This window comes from Hemiscyllium ocellatum, chromosome 16, assembly GCF_020745735.1.
Source record: "Hemiscyllium ocellatum isolate sHemOce1 chromosome 16, sHemOce1.pat.X.cur, whole genome shotgun sequence".
Lineage (NCBI taxonomy): Eukaryota > Metazoa > Chordata > Chondrichthyes > Orectolobiformes > Hemiscylliidae > Hemiscyllium > Hemiscyllium ocellatum.
The window spans coordinates 46,059,679-46,068,764 of record NC_083416.1 but is presented as its reverse complement, the minus strand read 5'-3'; the positions used below and the strand labels follow the sequence as shown (position 1 = coordinate 46,068,764).

Here is a 9,086-nt window from a genome sequence, read left to right as displayed (position 1 = left end):
CTTCCATATATCCGATTTTGCTCCGGCAAGGAGACGATTACAGAGTACGGCCGTCCTCACCGTTACAGTCGCTGCAATTTGAACGGGAGCGGGGCAGTGCTGGCCGGGACGCTCGCGCTGTCCTCAACAGCCGCAGCCTCCCGGCGCGAGCCACTCACTCCGACTCCGTTTGTTTTGTTTCACGCGAGGCCGAATGGTATGGTCCACGCTGCAGCCAATCAGCGAGCCGCAAAGGAGGGGAAAACTCTCCGGGAAATAATGGAAAGCGGGCGCCATGATGATTGTTTGCTTTTAGAACGGGCTCGCTGGGTTTATAGGCGAAGGGAAGAAAGGTCTAGAACTTTTGTTATGTGTTCGCAGGTACAAAAATATATGTTTTCTCACTTCAAACCTCACGGTTTAAGGTTTCATTTGACCTGAGCAAAGCAGGCAATTAAAGGTATTTATTTGTAGCGTGTAAACATACGAGCTTCTGAACCTTGCGAGGTTTTTTTAGTATTTGAATTTAGAACTTTCAGCTCAAGTTTTTTTTAAAAAATGACTTAGCTAATTTTATTGACTTCGTCGGCTTCGTTCGTTTTATTTAAGTCTCTTCTTTTCCCTAAAAGTCATTAGAGTCTCGGTTGAACGGAAAACTAAGTCGCTTCTTTTATGTAGTCAACGCGAGGCCTACACGTTAGTAGTAGGGGGAGCTTTTATTTGAACGACAGACCGACCTAGCTTTGTGGCGGAAGTGTGCGTGTGATTTGATTGACAACTGAACACGCCACTCAAACACAAACTGTTCACCAATGTGGCGCACGGCGGGGTTTTCTCGACCAATGGCTGCAGTGTAGGGGCGGGACATCCGCGATGAAGGTAGGTTGATTTAGAACGTAGTTCTTTGCGCCCCAGTACGATAATGGTAAATACTAGTGATATGTAATTTGGGGGTACTTAATCGGTGTACAAATTACCATAGAGTACATTTACTACTTTTCTTTGCTATAGTATTTCACTAGTTCAGTTGGTAAGTGAATGTGGGTACAGCATCTGGAAAACAGACAATTGAACTGATACTTTTCCCCTAAATGTAATAGTTTTGAAACCATAATTCAGTTTTTCAACTTAACCACCACTTTTTTTTTGGTCATTACCTATTTTCAAGTGGCCTGAACAATCGCTTAAGTTTTTGAAACTACGTGTTTATATCATAGACTGAACTTCGAACAAAATTATTTACTAAAGTGAATAATGAGACAAAACACTACTACAATGTTATGTTTTTAATTGCAATTTAAGCTATTACATCGATTGCAAAAAGCCCCAATAAGCAGTCTTTACCACGTGCTGCTGCTGCGATTGAATGTTTTTTAAGGCACCATGTGTAGTGAAAAAACAGGTGGAAACAACTTCAACATCTAGGGCTGTGGTATATAGGAAGTATTTTCCCTCAATAAATATTAAGAGCAGGGACTGCTCTTTTGCTTTCATTTATTTTCTAATTCTGTATTGACTTAGCATTTGGGCAAAATACTTGTATACTTTCAAATTACAATTGGATTATTAGGATTTAGCAGCAAGCAGGCTCTATAGTCCATTGCACATGTGCTACCTCTCATTTATTCCAAATCCTTTGTCTTTTTTTTTGTACATGCACCCTTAAACATTTGTGTGTTTTTTTTGATTATCTTCATTGAGATGAATGATGAGAAATTTCTTGCCATCAATATTTCTGGTCAAACTGTTTTAATCCTATATTTTTAAAGAAATCTTCATTCTTCTAATTATTGTTTATCTATTTCATCAAGGTCTGTTTTACATACCTAATTCCATTCTTCTGTTAAACAGAAAACTGACAGTTGAAAATACAACGCAATAACTGCTGAAAACACAAATCAAACAGTACTTGCGTAGAAAATAGATAAGTTAGATTTGATTTAAATACCTTTTGATAAGTTTGTGCGTTCAAATGATTCACTCATCCATACAGTTTGACCTCTCGAGTTCCAGCATTATCTGTGTAGGTGTCACAGGTAAGGCCAGCATTTGTTGTCCACCCACACTTTTTTCCTTGAAGGTAGTTGAGATCATTCAAACTGCTGATGTCCATTTAGTGCCAGTACACTCAAACTATTCCAGGGAAAATAGTTCCAGGATTCGGTTCCATGATGGTGAAGAAACTGTGATTATAGTTCCAAGTCAGATGTTGGGGGGCTTGGAGAAGAACTTGCGGGTGGTAGTATTCCCATGCACCCATTACCCTTGGCCTTCTAGTTGGTAGAAGTAGTGGATTTGGAAGGTCGTGTTGAAGGAGGTTTGGTGAGTTACAGCTGCCTGTGTTCTCTGTAACACAACGGAGCTATATTTGCATTTATAGTGAAAGAGGTATTAAATTAAATGGGCTATTCTGTTTTAAAATGCTGTTGAGCTTCGAGTGTTAGAGCTGTTCATTCAGGCAATGACAATGGTTCTGCCAATTTCCTGATATGCGCCTTTACAGATGGTGAACAAACTCATAATTCCCACCGTTAGGTTGACTCTTGTAGCTATAATATGATTGATGGTCCACTTCAGTTTCAGGTCAGTGGTAACCCGCAGGATGTTAATGAGGGATTAAGCAATGGCAATGCCATTGACTGACTTGGTAGTCATTTCTTGGTACTTGAATAGGGTGAATGTTACTTACCACTTAAAAAATACAAGACTAAATGTTGTTCAGATTGTGCTTCATATTTACAAAGATGTATTTAGTATCTGACAAGTTCCATATGCTCTTAAACATTGTAACCAATTATCGTCCCCAGTTCTAACCTCATGGTGGAAGTATTGATGAAGCCCAGAGGAACTCTTACAGTAGTTCCTTGAACTGAGATGATTGCATCCAACATTCCTGACCATCTTCCTTTATGCAAGATGACTGACTAGTAGAAACGTTTCCTCAATTCCCATTGATATCAATTTTGCCAGGGTTTCTTTATTTCAGTCAAATTCCATCTTGATTTCAGTTTTTAACTCTCCTGTACTTTTCTGTTCTAGAAATGATTTCCGTTTTCTTGTTTCGTAGCCAAAACCACCCTTTTATATCTTCCTTCCCTGGCTATAGAACATAAACATAGAACAGTACAGCACAGAACAGGCCCTTCAGCCCATAATGTTGTGTCGACCATTGATCCTCATGCATGCACCCTCAAAGTTTTGTGACCATATGCATGTCCAGCAGTCTCATAAATGTCCCCAATGACTTTGCTTCCACAACTGTTGCTGGCAATGCATTCTATGCTCTCTCAACTCTGTGTAAAGAACCCGCCACTGACATCCCCTCTATACTTTCCTCCAACCAGCTTAAAACTATGTCCCCTCGTGTTAGGCATTTCTGCCCTGGGAAATAGTCTCTGGCTATCGACTCTATCTATGCCTCTCATTATCTTGTATACCTCAATTAGGTCCCCTCTCCTCCTCCTTTTCTCCAATGAAAAAAGTCCGAGCTCAGTCAACCTCTCCTCATAAGATAAGCTCTCCAGTCCAGGCAGCATCCTGGTAAACCTCCTCTGAACCCTCTCCAAAGCATCCACATCTTTCCTATAATAGGGCGACCAGAACTGGACGCAGTATTCCAAGTGCGGTCTAACCAAAGTTTTATAGAGCTGCAACAAGATCTCACGACTCTTAAACTCAAACCCCCGTTAATGAAAGCCAAACCACCATATGCTTTCTTAACAGCCCTGTCCACTTGGGTGGCCATTTTAAGGGATCTATGTACCTGCACACCAAGATCCCTCTGTTCTTCCACACTGCCAAGAATCCTATCCATAATCCTGTACTCAGCTTTCAAATTCGACCTTCCAAAATGCATCACCTCGCATTTATCCTGGTTGAACTCCATCTGCCACCTCTCAGCCCATCTCTGCATCCTGTCAATGTCCCGCTTCAGCCTACAACAGCTCTCTATACTGTCAACGACACCTCCAACCTTTGTGTCATCTGCAAACTTGCTGACCCATCCTTCAATCCCCTCATCCAAGTCATTAATAAAAATTACGAACAGTAGAGGCCCAAGGACAGAGCCATGTGGAACACCACTCATCACTGACTTCCAGGCAGAATATTTTCCTTCTACTACGACTCGCTGTCTTCTGTTGGCCAGCCAATTCTGTATCCAGACAGCTAAGTTCCCCTGTATCCCATTCCTCCTGACCTTCTGAACGAGCCTACCACGTGGAACCTTATCAAATAGCCTAGAAATTATTTCTAAGGTAGAGTTTTCAAAAGGCAATATGATTTCTAGGCTGTTCTTTTATTTTCTCATTCATGGAATATTAACATAGATGGCAAGACTGGCATTTGTTGTCCATGTATAAATTGCTCTTGTATTGAATCCCTTGCTCACTTATTTCGGAGGACACTTGTAAGTCAAATATTTTGCCATGGTTTGCAGCCACATGTATAGGCCGTATAGTAAAAATGGCATATGTCCTTTCCTAAAGTTAGAAATACACGACTTAAGCAAAGTTGACTGCGTCTATTTGGTCCTTGCTTCTTTAAACACATATAAATCCTATTCCTCAGATTCCCCTTCAACAACTTACCCACCACTGATGTCAGACTCACCAGTCTGTAGTTCCCTGGCTTTTCCTTACCACCTTCCTTCAATAATGACACTGTATTAGTCAACCTCCAGTCTTCCAGCACCTCTTATGTGGCTATGGTTGATACAAATAACTCAGCAAAGGGTACAGTTATCACCTCCCTAGCTTCCCACAAAGTCCTAAGAGACTCTTGATCAGGCCCTGGAGATTTATCCATCCTTATTTGTTTTAAGACATCCAATACCATCTGTCATGATTTGGAGATGCCGGTGTTGGACTGGGGTGTACAAAGTTAAAAATCACACAACACCAGGTTATAGTCCAACAGGTTTAATTGGAAGCACACTAGCTTTCGGAGCGACACTCTTTCATCAGGTGGTTGTGAACCTGATGAAGGAGCGTCGCTCCGAAGCTAGTGTGCTTCCAATTAAACCTGTTGGACTATAACCTGGTGTTGTGTGATTTTTAACTTAATACCATCTGTGTAATGTTAATACTTTTTTAAAGATATCACTACTTATTTCTCCAAGATCTCTAGCTTCTGTATCCTCGACAGTAAATACTGATGCAAAACATTCGTTTAGTATCTCACCCATCTCCTATGGCTCCACACATAGTCCCTTACTTGATGTTTAAGGAGCCCTATTCTCCTGCTCTTTAGATGCTGCCTGACCTGCTGCGCTTTTCCAGCAACACATTTTCAGCCCTATTCTTTCCCTGGTTACTCCTTTGCTCTTAGTGTATTTCTAGAATTTTTGGATTCTCCTTATACCTACTTGCCAAAGCTATCTCATGACCCCTCTTTCCCTTCCTGATTTCCTTCTTAAATGTACTCCTACTGCCCTAGTACTTCTCGAAGGATTCGCTTGATTTCAACTGTCTATACCTGCCATACGCCTCCTTTTTCTTGACTAGAGCCTCAACCTCTCGAGTTATCCAGCATTCCCTCCACCTACCAGTCTTGCCCTTCACAATAGGAACAGACTGCCACTGGACTCCTGTCATCTCAGTTTTGAAGGCCTCCCACTTTCCAACCACCCCGGGGTGGTACAATGGCTCAGTGATTAGCACTGCTGCCTCTCACTGCCAGGGACCTGGCTTGAATGCTAACTTTGGGCAACTCTGTTGAAGTTTGCATATTCACCCTGTGTCTGCGTGGGTTTCCTCTGGTGCTTTGGTTTCCTTCCACAGTTCAAAGTTGTGTTGGTTAGGTGGATTGGCCATGGTAAACTATCCATAGTGTCTAGGGATGTGCAGGCCAGGTACATAACTATGGGAAATGCAGGGGTACAGATATCGGCTAGAGGGAGCAGGTTTAGTTGGTCTGCTTTTCGGAGAGTTGTTGTGGATTCGATGGGCCGAATGGCCTGCTTCCACTTTGAAAGGATTCTCTGATTCTGTCCTATGATTTTCCTGTGAATTGTCTCTCCCTATAAACTTTTGAAAGTTCTTGCCTCATGCTGTAAAAATTGGCTTTATTCCAATTAGGTATTTTTAACTTTTTAGGTCAAATTCATCCTTTTCCACAACTATTTTAAAACTAATAGAATTATGATCATTGCCCCAAAGTGCTCTCCAGCCCATTTTTCTTAATAAAGCAGGATAGAGTGGGAAGTCACTGGGCTAGCAATTGAGAACCCCAGACTAAAGTTCAAAGGTTTTTGTGGTACAGTGGTAGTGTCCATATCTCTGGAGCAAGACGCCTGGGTTCAAGTCTCACCTATCCCCAGAGGTATGTGATAGCGACTCAGAATAAGTTGATTAGAAGTTAAAGAAAAAGCAGTAGTGGCCCTGTTTGGGACTCTAACAATCAAACTGTTTGGTGTCAGGCAAACTGCAAAAAGGTACCATTACCACTTTCATTTGAAACTTACTATGTTTCAGGATTGTAATTTTAAGTCTTTTAAACCTCAATTTTAACAATTCTATGTACAATTACCAGTTAAAATTTGTTAGACTTAAATCTTTTCAACCTTGACTGCACTGCAAATGCACCCCCACCCCCACAAAAAAACCGACTTGAATGCCCGGCACCACTGCCTATGTTCACCTTTATTTCTGACTTGTCTGCTGCCCAAACCTGTGCCGACATGCCTATCCTGTGTGGACAGTGTGTTTTAATAAAACCTTATTCTATGTAATAGAAATTGTTGGTTTATACTCTTTGAATCTGTGTGAATTTAATGAAACAAATAAAAGAACCTTGTGATTGTTTGTTTGTCAAGCTTCTGAAAATGCTTAAGGATCATTACAGTGGATTTATTGTTAAAATGTTTTTTTGGATGAGTTGATTCCTTATTTCCCAAGTAGAAACCAAAATCACTTTTCATGTTGAGCTGTGTAAATTTTTACAGGTATTGGAGATTGGGGAAAAGATGGCCTTATTATGTGATCTTTGTGTGGATGTTATGGAGTATTCATGGCTATTTATGCTGTTTGTTTAGCTTCAACTAGTTTGAAGTTTCAGAATAACAAGAATAATTTGCATTTATGTTGTATCTTGAACATTAACATCCAAAGAGTGTTATCAGACAAAATTTTATATTGGGTCATTAACAAGATATTAGTATTGATGATTCAAGTGTGAAGATTAAAGGACACAACAGCAGTTAGCCATAGAGCTGTATGCATGGAAACAGACCCTTTGGCCCAACTTGTCAATGCTGATTAGACGTGATAAATTAATCTCGTCCCATTTGTCAGTATTTGGCTCATATCACTCTAAACTCATCCTATTCATATACCCATTCAGATGTCTCTTCAATGTTGTACTGACCTCCACCACTTCCTCTGGCTGCTCAATCCATACATGTACCAACCTTTGCGTGAAAAAGTTGCCCTTTGGGCCCCTTTAAATCTTTACCATCTCACCATAAAACTATGCCATCTAGCTTTGGACTCCCCATACCATGGAAAGGACTTTGACTATTCATTGTATTCGTGCCCCTCATGATTTTATAACCCTGTACAAGGTCACCCCTCAGCTCCAGGGAAAATAGCCCCAGCCTTTTCAACCTCACCTATAGCCCAACCCCTCCAACCCTGGAAACATCTTTGTAAATCTTTTCTGAACCCTTTCTAGTTTCACAACATCTTTCCTACAGCAGGGAGACCACAACTGTATGCAGCATTCCAAAGTGAGCCTAACCAATGTCCTGTATAGCCGCAACATGACCTTCCAACTCCTATACTCAGTGCACTGAACAATGATGGCAAGCATACCAAATACCTTCTTTACTACTGTCTCCTTGCGATTCCACTTTCACAGTACTAAAGATGTGCACTCCTAGATCTCTTTGTTCAGCAACCCTCCCCAGGACCTTATCATTAAGTGTATAAAACCTGCATTGATTTGCTTTTTCAAAATGCAGCACCTCACATTTATCAAAATTAAATTCCATTTGTCACTCTTCAACCCATTGGTCCATCTCTTCAAGGTTCCCTTGTACTCTTGATGCAAACTTCTTCGCTGTCCTCTACACCTCCAATTTTGGTGTTATCTGTAAACTTACTAACCATACCTCCTAGGTTCACATCCAAATCGTTTGTGTAAAATGACAAAAAACCAGTGGGCACAGCACCAATTGTTGTAGCACACTGCTGGTCACAGGCCTCCAGTCTGAAAAGCAACCACCTTCTGTCTTTTATTTTTGGGCTAGTTCTGTATACAAATGCCTCGATCTCCCTGTGCATTCATTGTGATCTGTTCCTTGCTAAACAGTCTACCATGACGAACCTTGTCGAAGGCCTTACTGAATTGCACGTAGATCATGTCCACTGCGCACCCTTCATCAATCATCTTTGTTATTTCTTCAAAAACTCAATCAAATTAGTGAGACATGATTTCCCATGCACAAAGCCAAGTTGGCAATCCCTAATCAGTCCTGCCTTTCCAATTACATGTAAATCCTGTCCCTCAGGATTCTCTTCAACAACTTTCCCACGACTGATGTCAGGCTCACTGGTCTATAGTTTCCTAGCTTTTCTTTACCAGTTTAAATAATGGCACCGCATTAGCCAATCTCCAGTCTTCCGGCACCTTACCTGTGGCGTTCGATGATGCAAACATCTTAGGAAGGGGTCCAACAGTCACTTCACTCACTTCCCAATGGATTTCAAGGGTACACCTGATTAGGTCCTGGGGATTTATCCAACTTTGTGTTTTAAGACATCCAGCACCACCATCTCTGTAATATGAACATTTTTAAAGGTGGTTGTACAACCTAAATGTGCCAAGCCCAGTATTACAATTTCTAGACGCTTGTTAGTCAAAATACTATTTCAAATTGCAATATCTTATTAATTTACTTTGTCAATGAGAGGCGATTTATTTTTTCATTGTTTTGTTGTGCAAGCTCCCTGCTGCTTGTAAAGACATGGTTTAGATGTATGCATTGGCTTTAATCATTTTGTGTATTATGATTTTAGTCACTTATGTTTTAGAAAACCAGATCAGTTCTTCAGAGCAAGAGATTTGAAATGGTTCATTTATATTGCATACACACATTTGCTTTCAAG

The 9,086-nt window shown here is 40.9% G+C and overlaps 1 protein-coding gene across 3 annotated transcripts in view; it reads left to right on the top strand.

Annotated features, from left to right (window-relative positions):
* Positions 1–233: 233 nt before the first annotated feature.
* The window catches only part of LOC132823400 (CCR4-NOT transcription complex subunit 6-like), a 79,696-nt gene continuing 70,843 nt past the window's right edge, over positions 234–9,086 (top strand). The window contains exons 1-2 of one of the 3 annotated variants that reach the window (XM_060837198.1): positions 425–439; positions 609–858. The gene's annotated coding sequence lies outside the window, so the exon portion shown is untranslated. Of the gene's footprint in view, positions 440–608; positions 859–9,086 lie in introns of all 3 variants that reach the window. The other 2 variants (XM_060837196.1, XM_060837197.1) reach the window with 2 other exon arrangements.